Below are 12,061 nucleotides of genomic sequence, written 5' to 3'. Positions count from 1 at the left end.
ATTTCCAAAAACAATTTGAAATGTGGACTCGTCAGACCATAGAACAGTTTTCCACTTTGCATCAGTCCATCTTGGATGATCTCGGGCCCAGAGAAGCCGGCGGCGTTTCTGGATGTTGTTGATAAATGGCTTTCGCTTTGCATAGTAGAGCTTTAACTTGCACTTACAGATGTAGCGACAAACTCTATTTAGTGACAGTGGTTTTCTGAAGTGTTCCTGAGCCCATGCGGTGATATCCTTTAGAGATTGATGTTTTTGATACAGTGCCGTCTGAGGGATCGAAGGTCACAGTCATTCAGTGTTGGTTTCCGCCCATGCCGCTTACGTGGAGTGATTTCTCCAGATTCTCTGAACCTTTTGATGATATTATGGAGCGTAGATGTTGAAATCCCAAAATTTCTTGCAATTGCACTTTGAGAAATGTTGTTCTTAAACTGTTTGACTATTTGCTCACGCAGTTGTGGACAAAGGGGTGTACCTCGCCCCATCCTTTCTTGTGAAAGACTGAGGATTTTTTGGGAAGCCCCCCCCCCTCCCACCTCAACCACGCTGGGAGGGGGGGGGGGGGGGGGTTTGGCGCTCGCGGGGTGTATAACATAGTCAGGATGTGTCATGGATGCAAAGGATTCTGGGTATTTGTTGTGTTGCGTTTATGTTGTGTTACTGTGAGGATTTTCTCCCGAAATGTGTTTGTCATTCTTCTTTTGTGTGGGTTCACATTGTGGCGCATATTAGTAGGAGTGTTAAAGTTGTTTATATCACAACCGTCAGTGTACTGTGTGTCACCCAGTATGCCTTGCAATCTCATACATGTGCGGATAGGAGCAGCGAAATGCATGTGTCCGGTCGGCACGCAAGTAGCATTCCGTGAATGGTGGGCGTGATGACATTCAAGAGGACGTTAAGAGTAATATCATCACGGCACACGCTTAATATTGTAGTCCAAGTGAAAATTTGTATGCCAATATCAGACAAAACACTCTTTTTGAACATAGGGATTGTTGAAATGTAAAAGTTGTCATTTGAATAGCAATGTTTCCAACTGGTCTTTTCTCCTGGGTTTTTCCCCCATTGACCATCGGAATTGAACGACGTCTGTGCATCTAGCAGAAAGTCTTAATAAGCGTGTGAAGTCCAACACCGAGTCCTCCCGCAGTGTTGTTTTTGTAAGCAATTGACTGATTTCACACCAAAGACCGGCATGATCTGATGGTGTGTGAAGTGAGTCCATTTCGGCAGGTGATTCAACGAATCATGCACTGCAAAAAGTCAGTGTTCAAAAACAAGAAACAAATACAAAAATGAGGGGTATTTTACTTGAACTAAGCAAAATTATCTGCCAATAGAACAAGAAAATTTGGCTTGTCGAGACTTTCCAAAACAAGTAAAATGAGCTAACTTCAATGAACCCAAAAATACCTCAAAATAAGTATATTCTCACTAATAACAAGTGTACTACTACAGTATACGAGTATGTATTTTTTATTTCATTGAAAAAAAACCGGCAAAGTCTATTTGGCTGTCATCTGTTTTAATATGAGAAACAATTGTGTCAAAGTCATGATTTTGTTTTACATTCTTGAAATAAGAAATTCTTACTTTAAAAAGTACTTTTATACTTGTGAGTGTTGATGACACAGCTTTGCAACATTTGCAATTCTCGCTTCAAGCATGTTTTACTCAATATAGGTCATCAAATCTCAGCTACAAGCTGTAGTATCTTACTGAGATCATTTAGGACCTAAACACTTAAAACAAGTAAAACACTCTAACATAAAATCTTATGTATGGCCGCGCAAGTCCCGGGATGCCCTAAATGTTCATAACACACCCAGCCGAGTCCCATGGGGAGAGGGGATGAAAGTTGGAAAAGTCAGCAAAAGTCCCAAAAATGTTCAAAATACCTACACAGGTTCGAGTCCCACAAGTTCCGTCGCCTGCCGGGATGCCTAAAATGTCCAAAACGCGCCCAGCAAAGTCCCACGGGAAGGTGGGGAGAAAAGTGAGAAAAGTCGGGGAAATGTTCAAGAGTGCACACTCGAACAAGGTTGGGACTCGAACCTGGGTAGGTATTTAAAACATTTGGGGGGACTTTTGCCGACTTTTCTCATTTTTCCCCCCTACTTCCCATGGGATTTTGCTGGGTGCGTTTTGGACATTTTTTGTATCCCAGGACTTGTGTGGCCGGCGGCGGGACTCGTGGGACTGGAACCCCGGGGAGGTATTTTGGACACAATTGGGACTTTTGAACATTTTGCCCGCCTTGTCCCCCTCTTCTTCCCCACTTTCCTGTGCACCATTGCTGGCTGTGTTTTGGACACTTGGACAAAAATAGTTTCAAGCATATTTTACTCAAAATAGGTCATAAAATGTCGGAAACAAGCTGTAGTATCTTACTGAGATCATTTAGGACCTAAACACTTAAAACACGTAAAACACTCTAACATAAAATCTTATGTATGGCCGCGCAAGTCCCGGGATGCCCTAAATGTTCATAACACACCCAGCCGAGTCCCATGGAGAGAGGGGATGAAAGTTGGAAAAGTCAGCAAAAGTCCCAAAAATGTTCAAAATACCTACACAGGTTCGAGTCCCACAAGTTCCGTCGCCTGCCGGGATGCCTAAATGTCCAAAACGCGCCCAGCAAAGTCCCGCGGGAAGGTGGGGAGAAAAGTGAGAAAAGTCGGGGAAATGTTCGTAAGAGTGCACACTCGAACAAGGTTGGGACTCGAACCTGGGTAGGTATTTAGAAAATGTTGGGGGACTTTTGCCGACTTTTCTCATTTTTCCCCCCCTACTTCCCGTGGGACTTTGCTGGGTGCGTTTTGGACATTTTTTGTATCCCAGGACTTGTGTGGCCGGCGGCGGGACTCGTGGGACTGGAACCCTGGGGAGGTATTTTGGACACAATTGGGACTTTTGAACATTTTGCCCGCCTTTTCCCCCTCTTCTTCCCCACTTTCCTGTGCACCATTGCTGGCTGTGTTTTGGACCCTTGGAAAAAAATAGTTTCAAGCATATTTTACTCAAAATAGGTCATAAAATGTCGGAAACAAGCTGTAGTATCTTACTGAGATCATTTAGGAGCAAAACCCTTAAAACAAGTAAAAGACTCTAACATAAAATCTGCTTAGTGAGAAGAATTATCTTACCAGACAGAAAATAAGTAAATATCACCGTTATTTGCGATATTTCATCTTACTTAGATTTCAGTTTTTGCAGTGTGTTCGTTGTCCTCTGAGCTAATGAGAACAGATTCATGTATTAGATTTCACTATCCTCCGAGAAATCCAGCGAGCGATCTTTTATTTACACCTCGTTTTGGAAACGGAATAAGGACGACTCTTTTATGTCTTCCAAGGCGTCATACCCTTGTAGAGTACCAACGAGTACAAGGAGCTTGTCACCTGCCGATCATCTGATTTTCTGGGTAAATAATTCAGTGTTCCAAAACCTTAATTTACATATTTTACATTGGAAAAATATCCTTATAAAAAGAAAATGGTTTATAAAAAGCCATCTCTCTCAAATAAATTGTCTTGTTAACTTATTTTGAAGGCTTTACATGCAAAACCTGGGCAGCACTTTAACCTTCCTCTTGTGTTAGCTTTCTGTTACCATCTCTTATGTTAACGGGTCGGTTTTGACCCATGTTTTAAATCAGCTGTAAAATACACTAAAAACAATGATCTATCATCCAATTTGTTTCTCATCTCTTGGTTACCTCGTTAGGCTTCCTTATCCTTGAAAATATTGGTTTTAATATTTTTGGTTTGGGCCATTGGGCCTTTTTTTGTCAGTATACCCCTCCATTCCAATTTTTAAAAATGGTAAAACGAACCTCAAGAGAATCAAATACATTTAAAAAAGGTTGTTGTGTTACCTAACTATTACTAAGGGGTATTAGAACACATCTCTTAAATAAATGTTTTATTTTATTTTTTCGTTTTAAGAATTTTAACTATAGTAACATCTATGGTGTTACGGGTCAATTTCGACCCATATATATTTACTTCAAGAAAAAGGCTAAAAAGTATTTTCTTCAGCAACAGAAATCCAACATCAAACAAACAACCAATCAAGCAAATGATACCAAGAGAAATAGATTACTAGTTCCAAAACTAATAAAAAACTAAATCAGAGTGGCAAAAAGTGACACTTTTAGTGTCCGTCTTTTGTTTGTTTTTGTACAGGATAACAAGGTAAAATGAGAATCCACTAAAGCTCACATGATTGGGAGAGGAGCTGGCTGTCAGTGTGTTCAGTTTTGGCTCTTATCATTGCTTTATCATCTTATTTTTATAACCGGGTCGAAACCGACCCTAACAACACCAAGGGCATAATTTCTACCAGAGCATTTTATAATTTAGTGAAAAAAATTAAAATGTTTTATTTTGTTGACAAAGAGGTTCCTGACAAAGTCAAAAAGCTTTGATGCAAAAAAATAAATGTATGTGGTGTTTTTATGCATTTAAAAACTAAAACGGGTCGGTGCCGACCCTAACACAAGACGAAGGTTAAAGATTAGTTTTGACATTCCTGTCTTAGACGATTACCTCGTAATATACTCGTTGGTATTCAAAACACTGCAAACACAAATGATACAGTCCTTTGAAGGCGTGTGCAAAATGATGGGCTCATTATGTTTAATGCATAACATTTACAGACAATCACAAAGAATGAAGGGGGATTTCCAGCAGTACGGCTGTGAATGATGGTGTCATGTCTGTGTGATCATGTTTTGTTTTTTGGACACTCAGTTCCTGTTTTTGCACTTCCTGGTTTGTTTTCATGAGTTTTCATCTTGTCGTCATGTCACGCACCTGTCTCACGTCTTGCACTCGCACGCCTGTTTTCACTGATCATGTCACTGCTATTTAAGCCTGTCTGTTTCTGTTGTTCGTCCTGGCAACATCAGCTTCTACCACCATCTATCGCCCTCGATACCTCTACCCAAGTCATGCCATGCTACCTCCACTCTGCTTCATGTCATGTTTACAGTTCCATGCCAAGTAAGTTTTTGTTTATTGTTCATAGTCAGCATTGTCACTGGCGTCCCACTGGATGTGAATTCTCCCTGCCCACTGGGTGTGAGTTTTCCTTGCCCTTTTGTGGGTTCTTCCGAGGATGTTGTAGTCGTAATGATTTGTGCCGTCCTTTGAGACATTTGTGATTTGGGGCTATATAAATAAACATTGATTGATTGCATTGTGCAAGTTTTTTTTCCTTTGTCACTCTTGTGCGCGCCTTTTGTTTGCCTTTTTTTTTATGTCAATACTTGGACTATGAGGTGGTTGTTTTCCCGAAATATAAGTGAACTTGGACCGGAGATGGCGTGAAGTTAGAGACATGTTTTATTCAAACACTATAACTACAAAAAAAGGCAAACAAAGGACACAAAACTTGCACAATGACAGAAACTATGAACAATAAGCAAAAACATACTTAGCATGGAACTGTAAACATGACACAGAGTGGAGGTAGCATGGCATGACGTGGGTAGTGGTATAGAGGATGATGGATGGTGGTAGACGAAGAACAGAAACAGACAGGCTTAAATAGCAGTGACGTGATCAGTGAAAACAGGTGTGCGAGTGCAAAACGTGAGACAGGTGCGTGACATGAGGACAAGGTGAAAACTAATGAGTTGCTATGGTAACAAAACAAACCAGGAAGTGCAAAAACAGGAACCGAGAGTCCAAAAAACAAAACATGATCACACAGACATGACATGTGGATCAATCAGTGCAATTAGACTAGGGGTTGATAACACTTACACCTGGAACAATCTACACCTGATATACTTTGTAAAATGTTGCCAAATGTTCTGTGTTACTGAAAAAAAAAGAATGTCTGTCTGGGCTGCTTTTGTCCAGAATATAATATAAATGGCCACCTGCTGCAAGCTTTGTGAGCCTTTCCATCCAGGGCATAATTATGTGGTGCAGCCCCACCCTGAGGAAGACGCTCCCTCTCACTAGCAGCAGTTATTTTGGGGAAACCCACAGTGGATGTAATATATACGCTGGTTTTGGCCAAGCACGTGTGGTTTATCTTTATTTGGGCTGTGCCACGCCTGCAGCAGGCCTCCTGCAAGCAGAACTGGAACCAAAACCAAGCAGGAATGTGTGTGTTTAGCACCTTTTGATTATTTTGTTCTTTGCACCTTGAAAAAGTTCAGCCTAATATTGATGTCAAGTACAATGAAAGTGTTTTTTTATTTTATTTTATTTTTTTTTGCTCAGGCTTTATGGTCCGTCCCTTTTATGAAGGTTATTCTATAATAAGTCGTTTAAACATCTTCTTTTGTATAAAACATTTTAGACTTGTGGTGGTCTGAGGCCCCAAAAAGGCCCAACAATGGAGCATTTTTTAAGATTTTTTTGGAATTTATGGACATGTTTTGAGACTTGACGCAAATAATGATGGAATTCCTCTTAATTCGTGACAATAAAATGTATAAATTAACCATAAAATATATATTTTATCACAACAAGTGTCCTGCACATTGATATGAAATGTAATAAATATAGTGAATGTGAATGAGATGGCGACTTGGCCAGGGTGTACGCCGCCTTCCGCCCGAAGGCAGGTGGGATAGGCTCCAGCAACCCCCGCCACCCCAAAAGGGACAAGCGGTAGAAAATGAATGGAAGTGTCCTTCACATTGATACGAAATGTAATGAATATAGTGAATGTGAATGAGGTGGCGACTTGTCCAGGGTGTACACCGCCTTCCCCCCAAATGCAGCTGAGATATGCTCCAGCACCCCCCGCCACCCCGAAAGAGACACGCGGTAGAAAATGGATGGAAGTGTCCTTCACATTGATGTGAAATGTAATAACTATAGTGAATGTGAATGAGGTAGCGACTTGTCCAGGGTGTACACTGCCTTCCCCCAAAATGCAGCTGAGATAGGCCCCAGCACCCCCCGCTACCCTAAAAGGGACAAGCAGTAGAAAATGAATGGAAGTGTCCTTCACATTGATATTAAATGTAATAAATATAGTGAATGTGAATGAGGTGGCGACTTGTCCAGGGTGTGCACCGCCTTCTGCCCGAGTGCAGCCGAGATAAGCTCCAGCACCCACCGCGATCCCGAAAGGAACAAGCGGCAGAAAATGGATGGGATGGATGGAAGTGTCCTACACGTTGATATGAAATGTAATAAATATAGTGAATGCGAATGAGGTAGCGACTTGTCCAGGGTGTACCCCGCCTTCCGCCCGAATGCAGCTGAGATAGGCTCTAGTGGAAAAGTATTTAAAGGTGACCTATGAAGATTTTCCTCTTTTCTGACGTATGAATCTCATCCATGCTGAGAGTTGGTGGGCGGCCGAGGGTGGAGTCGGTTCTCTTGGTTGCTTTGTTGGGTCTGCTCCATTGGTTATTTGTTCTATTTTTGCAATAAAATATATACATCTATTTTTATATTGTTCTTTTTATCTTTGGTATTGTCACGCTTATGGGTCATGTTTTTATTTTTGGACACTCTGTTCTGTTTTGCACTTCCTGTTTTGTTTTCGTCTCCATGCCAACTCTTTGATTTTCACCTTGCCCCCAAGTCACGCCCTTGTCCTCAGCCCTCACGCTTGTTTCTAATTATCATAGTCATTATTTAAGCCATTCTTTTTCTGTCTTCGTCCTGGCAACTTCACCTACCAATGCTGCACCTCCTTCACGCCTTCGATCACCTGCTATCCACCTTCTATGCCTTCCCTGCCAATGATCCATGCTCCTTGTCTTTTTCCAAGTAAGTTTTTGTTATTCATGCCATTGTGCAAGTGTTTTGTTTCGTGTTTATAGTTATAGCCTCTGTGCTAGTCTTTTGTTTCACAGCCCAGTTTTTGTACTTCCGCCCTCGTGTGCGCTTTTTGTTTATTCCTGTCATGAATAAAATAAATATGTACCTTAATTCACGCCTGGCTCGTCCCAAATTCCCGCTGCGACGAAGAAACAATACAAATCCAAGTCCTAGTTTGACAGGTATGAACATTTTTTTTTTTTTTGGTGCTTTGTTGAACCAAAACCCCCCCGCGACCCCGAAAGGGACAAGCGGTAGAAAATGGATGGGATGGATATTTGCAGATATTTCTAACTACGTTGAGCACTGGGGAAAAAAAGTATCTGTTGTCTGACCCTGCTTCTCAAAATGAACCTTTACAATGAAGTATGATCAAACTTGCGGGAAATATTCTACTTAACATCATAGTTAAAATGCAGGGGTGTCCAAAGTGTGGCCCGTGGGCCATTTGTGGCCTGAAACTATTCATTGTGGCCTAGTGGTAAGAGTATTTGCCCCGAGAATGTGAGTTCAAACCCCGGCCGAATCAAAGCAAAGACTATAAAAATGGGAGCCATAACCTCCCTGCTTGGCAATCAGCATCAAGGGTTGGAATTGGGGGTTAAATCACCAAAAATTATTCCCGGGCGTGGCTATTGCTGCTGCTCACTGCTCCCCTCCCCTCCCAGAGGGGTGAACAAGGGGATGGGTCAAATGCAGAGGACAAATTTCACCACACCTGCGACAATCATTGGTACTTTAACTTCAATTTTTTTCGACCAACGGCACATACTAAAAAAATTGTATAACTAAGGAAAAAATGCAAGCATGAAAAGCTGAATAAAAAGAGCAAACAATTGTAATTTAACGAGAATATGTTTAAATGTTGATGCTGACATGCAGGCTGGCTTCTCTTCTTCAAAAAGTCTATATAATAAACTGGTTTTTGTCACGCTCGGGTCGCATGGTGATGCGTGATTTTGTTCTCCCAGGGATGCAAAGGACTCTCCGGACGAAAACGTAAAAGTAGGATGATTTAATAAATAATACACAGCACTAAAGAGACGGAAACAAACAAATGAACAGCGTGCCGAACGCACGGGAAGCTAATGCTAACACTTAGCACAGAGTCTAGAAACAAAAGAACAGCGTGTGGAACGCACGGGAAGCTAATGCTAACACTTAGCACAGAGTCTGGAAACAAAAGAACAGCGTGTGGAACGCACGGGAAGCTAAGGCTAACACTTAGCACAGAGTCTGGAAACAAAAGAACAGCGTGTGGAGCGCACGGGAAGCTAAGGCTAACACTTAGCACAGAGTCTGGAAACAAAAGAACAGCGTGTGGAGCGCACGGGAAGCTAAGGCTAACACTTAGCACAGAGTCTGGAAACAAAAGAACAGCGTGTGGAAAGCACAGGAAGCTAAGGCTAACACTTAGCACAGAGTCTGGAAACAAAAGAACAGTGTGTGGAACGCACGGGAAGCTAATGCTAACACTTAGCACAGAGTCTGGAAACAAAAGAACAGCGTGTGGAACGCACGGGAAGCTAATGCTAACACTTAGCACAGAGTCTGGAAACAAAAGAACAGCGTGTGGAACGGACGGGACGCTAAGGCTAACACTTAGCACAGAGTCTGGAAACAAAAGAACAGCGTGTGGAACGCACGGGAAGCTAAGGCTAACACTTAGCACAGAGTCTGGAAACAAAAGAACAGCGTGTGGAATGCACGGGAAGCTAAGGCTAACACTTAGCACAGAGTCTGGAAACAAAAGAACAGCGTGTGGAACGCACGGGAAGCTAAGGCTAACACTTAGCACAGAGTCTGGAAACAAAAGAACAGCGTGTGGAACGCACGGGAAGCTAATGCTAACACTTAGCACAGAGTCTGGAAACAAAAGAACAGCGTGTGGAACGGATGGGACGCTAAGGCAAACACTTAGCACAGAGTCTGGAAACAAAAGAACAGCATGTGGAACGCACGGGAAGCTAATGCTAACACTTAGCACAGAGTCTGGAAACAAAAGAACAGCATGTGGAACGCACGGGAAGCTAAGGCTAACACTTAGCACGTAGTCTGGAAACAAAAGAACAGGGTGTGGAACGCACGGGAAGCTAAGGCTAACACTTAGCACAGAGTCTGGAAACAAAAGAACAGCGTGTGGAACGCACGGGAAGCTAATGCTAACACTTAGCACAGAGTCTGGAAACAAAAGAACAGCGTGTGGAACGCACGGGAAGCTAAGGCTAACACTTAGCACGGAGTCTGGAAACAAAAGAACAGCGTGTGGAACGCACAGGTAGCGAAGGCTAACACTTAGCACAGAGTCTGGAAACAAAAGAACAGTGTGTGGAACGCACGGGAAGCTAAGGCTAACACTTAGCACAGAGTCTGGAAACAAAAGAACAGCATGTGGAACGCACGGGAAGCTAATGCTAACACTTAGCACAGAGTCTGGAAACAAAAGAACAGCGTGTGGAACGCACGGGAAGCTAAGGCTAACACTTAGCACGGAGTCTGGAAACAAAAGAACAGAGTGTGGAACGCACGGGAAGCTAAGGCTAACACTTAGCACAGAGTCTGGAAACAAAAGAACAGCGTGTGGAACGCACGGGAAGCTAATGCTAACACTTAGCACGGAGTCTGGAAACAAAAGAACAGCGTGTGGAACGGATGGGACGCTAAGGCTAACACTTAGCACGGAGTCTGGAAACAAAAGAACAGCGTGTGGAACGCACAGGTAGCTAAGGCTAACACTTAGCACAGAGTCTGGAAACAAAAGAACAGTGTGTGGAACGCACGGGAAGCTAATGCTAACACTTAGCACAGAGTCTGGAAACAAAAGAACAGCGTGTGGAACGTACGGGAAGCTAATGCTAACACTTAGCACAGAGTCTGGAAACAAAAGAACAGCGTGTGGAACGCATGGGAAGCTAATGCTAACACTTAGCACGGAGTCTGGAATCAGAAACTTAACGCGACTGTTGCTTACCGCAAACAAGGAACCCAGGACGAGCTATAAAAAGGGCAGGCTTAAATAGTCCCTTGATTGGACACAGGTGTGTCCCAAAAAAACCGAGGCAGGTGAAAATCATACTATGGTAACCAACTTAGAAGTGCACAAACAGGAACCGAAAGAGTCCCAAACCCAACAGAAAAACACAAGTGACCCGAAAAAACCCAAACAGACTATGATCTGTGCAACGGATCATAACAGTTTTAAACGTGAAAAATATCAGAATGGCTTTGATTTTTCAGTGTTCAGTCTTTGGTGAATAAAGTTTGGACCCATCTGGTTTATCAATCAATCAATGTTTGTTTATATAGCCCTAAATCCCAAGTGTCTCAAAGGGCTGCACAAGCCACAACGACATCCTCTGTTCAGAGCCCACATAAGGGCAAGGAAAAACTTGTAAGTGTCATTACGGCTGCTACTTCAATTTATTATAGCAATCTATTAAAAATCCCCAATAGACATTAACTCCAATAACGTTGCAAACACACAAAGAGCAACATCCTATAAGCAAGCAAAATTGTCTCCGTCTCAATTGAAATTACCATATTTTTCGTATTATAAGTCGCAGTTTTTTTCATAGCTTGGCCGGGGGTGCGATTTATACTCCGGAGCGACTTATGTGTGAAATTATTAACACATTACCGTAAAATATCAAATAAGACTATTTATCTCATTCGCGGAAGAGATGAAGAAAGTGTCAGCAATGGTCACACACACGTCAACCAATAAGAAGTCGGCCGGGGAGGGTCATGGCAGAAGTGCATTGTGGGTCATGTTATGCTAACTGCTACATGCCATACGCTACTGCCGTAGCTATTAAAACGGATCGTTTCATCGTTGGCGGTAACTTATAAAAACTGAGAAGTGCTGAACAAAAATGGCACGGAAAAGGAAACCATAAACTGCAGATTACAAGCTGGACGTAGTGAAACATGCAGCAGAAAACGACAAAAGGAAGCGGCGCATACCTTTGGGGTTTGCAGAGTTGTTTAGAAGCCACATCGAGGAAGAAGATTTCATGGGATTTATGGATTAGGGGTGACGGATTGTTTGGTAAACATATAGCATGTTCTATATGCAGAGGTGGGTAGTCTAGCATTAAAAGATTACAGTTGGTACAAAATGCGGCTGCTAGACTTTTGACAAGAACAAGAAAGTTTGATCATATTACGCCTGTACTGTATATATCTTTATATACATATATACATACATATATACCTATACTGTATATACCTATATATACCTATACTGTATATACCTT

The 12,061-nt window shown here is 42.3% G+C and overlaps 1 protein-coding gene across 1 annotated transcript in view; it reads right to left on the bottom strand.

Moving 5' to 3' along the window:
- The window catches only part of LOC133544495 (collagen alpha-1(II) chain-like), a 59,152-nt gene that overhangs the window by 40,677 nt on the left and 6,414 nt on the right, over window positions 1-12,061 (bottom strand). The window lies entirely within an intron of this gene.

The sequence above is a fragment of the Nerophis ophidion genome, linkage group LG27, assembly GCF_033978795.1.
Source record: "Nerophis ophidion isolate RoL-2023_Sa linkage group LG27, RoL_Noph_v1.0, whole genome shotgun sequence".
In the NCBI taxonomy this organism is placed as follows: domain Eukaryota; kingdom Metazoa; phylum Chordata; class Actinopteri; order Syngnathiformes; family Syngnathidae; genus Nerophis; species Nerophis ophidion.
This window is presented reverse-complemented; position numbering and strand designations above follow the sequence as displayed.